Below are 5,978 nucleotides of genomic sequence, written 5' to 3' on the forward strand. Positions count from 1 at the left end.
TGTAACAGTAAGTCTGTCCTTTTTTTTAAAAAAAAAATCATTTTTGGCTGCACTGGGTCTTCATTGCTTTGCAAAGGCTTTCTCTAGTTGCAGCAAGTGGGGGCTACTCTGGTTTCGGTCCACGGGATTCTCACTGCAGCAGCTTCTCTTGCTGTGGAGCAGAGGCTCTTGGCGTGCAGGCTTCAGTAGCTGCAGGGCATAGACTCAGTAGCTGAAGCTCATGGGCTCTAGAGCACAGGCTCAGTAGTTGTGGTGCCTAGTTGCACCGTGGCATGTGGAATCTTCTGGGACCAGGGATTGAACCTGTGTCTCCTGCATTGGCAGGAGGATTCTATCCACTGTGCCACCAGGGAAGTCCTAGAAGTTGTCCTTTTTTGACTACCTTCATCTGATTACGCCTTCCCCCTAACATTTCTATTTTGGCAAATGTACCTGAAAGAACCCTCACGTGTGTCATAAGCAGACGAGTGGCAATGATTAGTGCCACAGTGCATGTCGTAGTGAAAGACCTCAGCAACGGAGAAGCTGTAGAATAAATTTGCACATTCACTTAATGCTTATGCACTGTGACTGTTAAGGTGAATTAGAGTTACATCAGTTCAGTTCAGTTGCTCAGTCATTTTGTGTCCGAATATTTGTGACCCCATGGACTGCAGCACGCCAGGCTTCCCTGTCTATCCCCAACTCCCAGAGCTTACTCAAACTCATGTCCATTGAGTCGGATATGGTTAACATGGATTACCACTAATAGATCTAAAAATTATAATGGCCAGTGGAAAAACAGCTGTCAACCTTATTGAAGTATAGTATGAATCCATTTGTATAAAGTGAAATGCAAGACAGACAGCATCCGAGGATATGTGTGTGTCCAGTGACATCGCAGAACCCACATGATAACCTTTGAGTTTAAGCGTTGGAGTTCCTTTATTCAGGAAAATGAGCCTAAGCCTGGCTCCCATCACAGAGCTCACCGGCCCATGTTGTGAGCAGCTGTGCTGACCGCAGGAGTGCCAGCAGGCTGCCTGCTTCTCCACCCTGCAGCATTGACTGTCCTTTCCATGACAGCCTGGAAAAGGCTTCCAGACCCCGCAGACTGTGTTTTTCCTCTTTTCTTAGTGTGAGTACCATGTGGCATTGACAGCTAAGCCCATGTTATGCTGGCATCAAAAGTCCCGTGATCTCTGGCAGCTTGAATGCAAATATGTTTTAAGTTGGTCCAATCTAAACAGGGAGCCTCCTAGAAGCCTAATGTCTCAAAACCACAAATAAAGGAGGAGAGGCTCGTGACAAGTCTCTCTCTCATACACACATCTCTTTCTTCATATAGACTCTGACTTTCCAGCAGCTGGTCTCCAGCTGTACGGTTCTCATGAACCACAAACTTCAGAGAAGAGAACTGGCAACAGAGCTCCGAGCTGGGTGTGCAAGTAGCATACCCCTCTGCATTCTGCACAATCCACAGAGAAAATTCCCCTTGCTTCTCGGTGTTCACCGAATCCGGAGGCTCACTCGGCTGTGGTGGAGACAGGGTGCTGGATGAATGAGATGAGGAATGTCCTCTTGGCTCTTGGTCCACTTTCCCTTTCATTCCTTCCTTCCATCCATCTACCCTTCTTTTTAAATCGTTTTATTTATTTTTGGCTGTGCTGGGTCTTCCTCTAGATGCAGTGAGCAGGAGCTACTCTCTAGCTGTGTGTAGGTTTCTCGAGGTGGTGGCTTCTCTTGTCATGGAGCAGGGCTCTAGGGTGCATGGGATCAGCAGTTGTCACTTCCGTAGTTGTGGTGCCTGGGCTCAGCTACTTCATGGCACGTGGGATCTTCCCAGACCAGGGATCAAACCCGTGTCTCCTGCATTGGCAGGCAGATTCTTTACCACGGAGCCACCAAGGAAGCCCTGTTTTATTTTTTCAAACTGATTATTCTCTCTTAGATTCTCCACTGGGCACTGAAGATACCCGTAACCCCACCAAAAGCAAAAGCCAACACCCCAAACAGAAGCACAAGCCCTGGCCCCGAAGGACCTGAATCTGTTGCTCAGGGAACAGACATACGAAGCATATCTGGGAATGGGGGCAGGAAGGGGTCATGAGCCCCAAACAGGAAGGAGGCCCAACTTTGCTCTTAGAGGAGAAGGAGAGAGATCACCTTGACTGTTTCTCACATCTTGGGTAAATAAATATTTACAACTGCATTCATTTTTCTATCCATGGTGCTGTGTAGTTTACCAGGCTTTCTAAGGACCTGTAGTATTGGCAGCACTTTTCCGAAGCAAGTGTGAAGATGCCAGAGACTGACGGATACAGCTTCTCTTTTGTTTCATTTCGTACACTCCTCCCAAACATAGAAACCAGAGAGTGAGGTTTAATCACGTAGGATTTTACATGTGTAAAGCGTTCACTATTAACATTTGTGCTTACTTCTTCCAAATTTCTGGAGGAGACTTCTACAAAGGGCCAAACTGAGAGAAGGGAGCCAGACCTTCTGCCTATGAGTCAACACACAGAACACATGTGGGTGGTTTTAAAAATTGAAATTAACTGAGCCATAGGGGAAAGATCATCACAGACTACCTTCAAAGAGTATAATCGTTAGTCTTTTTTTTTCACTCTTTCTTTTGGAGAGTCAGAGGGGTCCTTTGCTTCTTTTAAAAAGAAAAAACACAGAGTGGGGAATTCCCTGGTGGCCCAGTGGTTAGGACTCTGCTTTCTCACTGTGGAAGGCCTGGGTTCAACCCCTGGTTTGGAGAACTAAGATTTCACAAGCCACATGGCCCCCCAAAAAGCTCAGAGTGTATCCAGCAGAAAATAGGATTCAGTTCTGTTTAAGAGCCAAGTGAGCAGGGGCTAAGGGCAGCACAGGGAGCGGCTGGAGGAGGGGAGGGGAGGGGAGCTGGTGGAAAACACGGGAACTGGGTCCTGCCTGTCGGGGTCACCAGTTCTACCAGCCGCCTCTGCGGCCTCTTCCTGAGGAGACTGGCCAGAGCTCTCAGAGCAGGCCAAGAGCAGGACATCGTTTCTGACATGTACAGCAAGGGTCAGAGCAATGTTACCTGCAAGACTGGAGGACACACCCCCCACACCTGTAACCAGGGGCCTCACCTGGGAGGCGGCCTCAGGATCAGCTCATATGCCTCTAAAGCAAGGGCTGCCCAACCTGGGAGACTCGATAAAGCTGAAGGACGTTTCTAGTCACAAGGGAACTGTGACCTGAGACGGAGGACTTGGCTTCTTACTTGAACACACTTCTTCATGGAAACAAAGGTAACAAGTTCCCAAACCAGCCTACAAAAACACATTCCTTTGTGTTCTAGAAACATGTAATCGGTTTGATCGATTGCTTTGTGATGATGGTTGCAGCATCCTGTGAGGGTCTGCCTGGGTCACAAAGGACTAAAACCCAAAATCAGGCAGCCAGCTGACCACACACACAAAGGCTTGGCTCAGGGATGTGGGGACCCTGCTTGGCGAGGGGTCGCCACCCCTAAATGGAGGCACGATGGACCTGAAGGCTGGATTGTGAAGGATGTGAATCCACTCAATACTAAACCTGATCTCAGAGACAGTCTGGGGCTTCCCTGCTGGCTCAGCAGTAAAGAATCCGCCTGCTAATGCAGGAGACACGGGTTTGATCCCTGGTCTGGGAAGATCCCACATGTTGCACAGCAACTCAGCCTGTGTGCCACAACTACTGAACCTGTGCTCTAGAGCCCAGGAGCTGCAAGCACTGAGCCCATGTGTCCTAGAGAAAGAGAAAGCCACAGCGACAAGAAGAAACAAGAGAAGCCACAATGACGAGAAGCCCCACAACTAGAGAGGAGCGCCTGCTCGCTGCAACTAGAGGAAAGCAGGAACACTACAACAAAGACCAGGTGCAGCCAAAAGTAAACACAGAAATAAAATCATTTTTTAGAAAAGACAGGCTTTTGGTTTATATTGAACTTGAGGGAAAGCAGGAGGAGGAAACTTTGACTGAGATGCCCAAGGCACCTTTGGTTTTAGAAGTTTGTAAGGTAGGTTGTCCCACTGACATGACTTTAAACCTTTACCTTGTCACAGGTGTGCTTCCAGGATTTCCATGCATCACAGAAGGGCCAGTGTGACACCAAAAATGGGAGAAGAGAGAGAGAGATAAAATGAATAAGGAGAGAGAGGAAAATGAATGTTAAGTTGTCAGGTACAAGTTAGATGAGAAAAACAATTCGGGGTGAAAGGGATGTTGGAAATTTGGCCCAGCAGAATTTGGTTTATTTTCCTGGGCTCCAAAATCACTGTAGATGGTGACTGCAGCCATGAAATTAAAAGACACTTGCTCCTTGGAAGAAAAGCTATGACAAACCTAGACAGCATATTAAAAAGCAGAGACATTAGTTTATCAACAAAGGTCCATCTAGTCAAAGCTATGGTTTTTCCAGTAGTCACGTATGGATGTGAGAGTTAGACCATAAAGAAGGCTGAGCCCTGAAGAACTGATGCTTTTGAACTGTGGTGTTGGAGAAGACTCTTGAAAGTCCCTCAGACTGCATGGGGATCAAACCAGTCAGTCCTAAAGGAAATCAGTCCTGAATATTCATTGGAAGGACTGATGTTGAAGCTGAAGCTCCAGTACTTTGGCCACCTGATGCGAAGAGCCAACTCATTTGAAAAGACCCTGATGCTGGGAAAGATTGAGGGCAGGAGGAGAAGGGGACAACAGAGGATGAGATGGTTGGATGGCGTCACTGACTCAATGGACATGCGTTTGAGCAAGCTTCAGGAGATGGTGACGGACAGGGAAGCCTGTCGTGTTGCAATCCATGGGGTCGAAAAGAGTCGGACATGACTTAGTCACTGAAAAACAACAAGAGCTTGGTTACTACCTGGAGTAACATTCAGGGACAGGATGCCTCTGGGCGGAATGGGAGGAAAGGATGCTATGAAGTGAGTCATGGTTAATTTTATGGGTCAACTTGACTGGGCCAGGGAGTGCCCAGGTAGCAGGTAAAACATTATTCTGGGATGTCTCTAAGCTTCTCCTTGCACGAGATGAGCATCTGAGTCAGCAGACTGAATAAAGAAGGTTGCCCTCATCAATGTGGAGGCACCATCCAGTCCCTCAAGGCTTGAAGAGAACAGAGATGGGGAGGAGGGGGTCTGATCTCTGCCTGACCACTGAACTGGACATGGGTGTTCTCCTGTCTCAGACTGGGACTGGCACTATAGCTTCCTCCCGTCCCCAGGCCTGCAGGTCTGGACTGGACTATATCACCAGGTGCCCAGGTCTCAAGGCTGGAGGTGGACAGAGGGACTTTCCGCCTCCATGACAGAGTGAGTCCCATGTGATAAATCCTCCCCTCTCTGTATGCATGGGAAAGCATATCCCACTGGGCCTGTTTCCCAGGAGAACTTTCACTAACACAAGGAGTATTTTGCAAATGTGACAGTCGTGATTCAACATGGTGGATGGCGGTGTCTACTGAACATGAACCTAGGACCCACCATTTGCCAAGCAAGAATGTGGCTTAAAATCTGGCACTTATTAAAACCCCTAGCATACTCTGCTACCTACTAAGCACTGTCTTCCGTCAGGGGGTAGCGCAGGAAGGCAGGCAGGCTGGGATTTCTAGGGTCGGGGTAGATGGACCTGAAGCATTCAGGCCCATACCCTGATTTCCCTGGGAGGAGATGCAGGTGTACATGGGACTTTCCTCGGCTTCTCTTCCAGTGGTTCCCAAACTTTTGCCTGGAACATAGTCACCTGGGGGGCTTGTTAAAACAGACTGCCGGGCCTCCTCCCTGAAGAAAACCTGATTCAGTGATTCTGGGCTGGGGCCTGTGAACCTGCATTTCTGTGAGTTCCATGGGATACAGCGGCTGCTGGAGCAGGTGTTGGAAAGACCCACCCTGGGGACCACTGCTCTGCTAGCTGTGGTTTCCTCTCCACCAGGCTCTCAAACTTTAGTTTCGAGACCCAGTTCCATGAAACACCCTCAACGTGTAGTA

The sequence above is a fragment of the Capricornis sumatraensis genome, chromosome 15, assembly GCF_032405125.1.
Source record: "Capricornis sumatraensis isolate serow.1 chromosome 15, serow.2, whole genome shotgun sequence".
Classification (NCBI taxonomy): domain Eukaryota; kingdom Metazoa; phylum Chordata; class Mammalia; order Artiodactyla; family Bovidae; genus Capricornis; species Capricornis sumatraensis.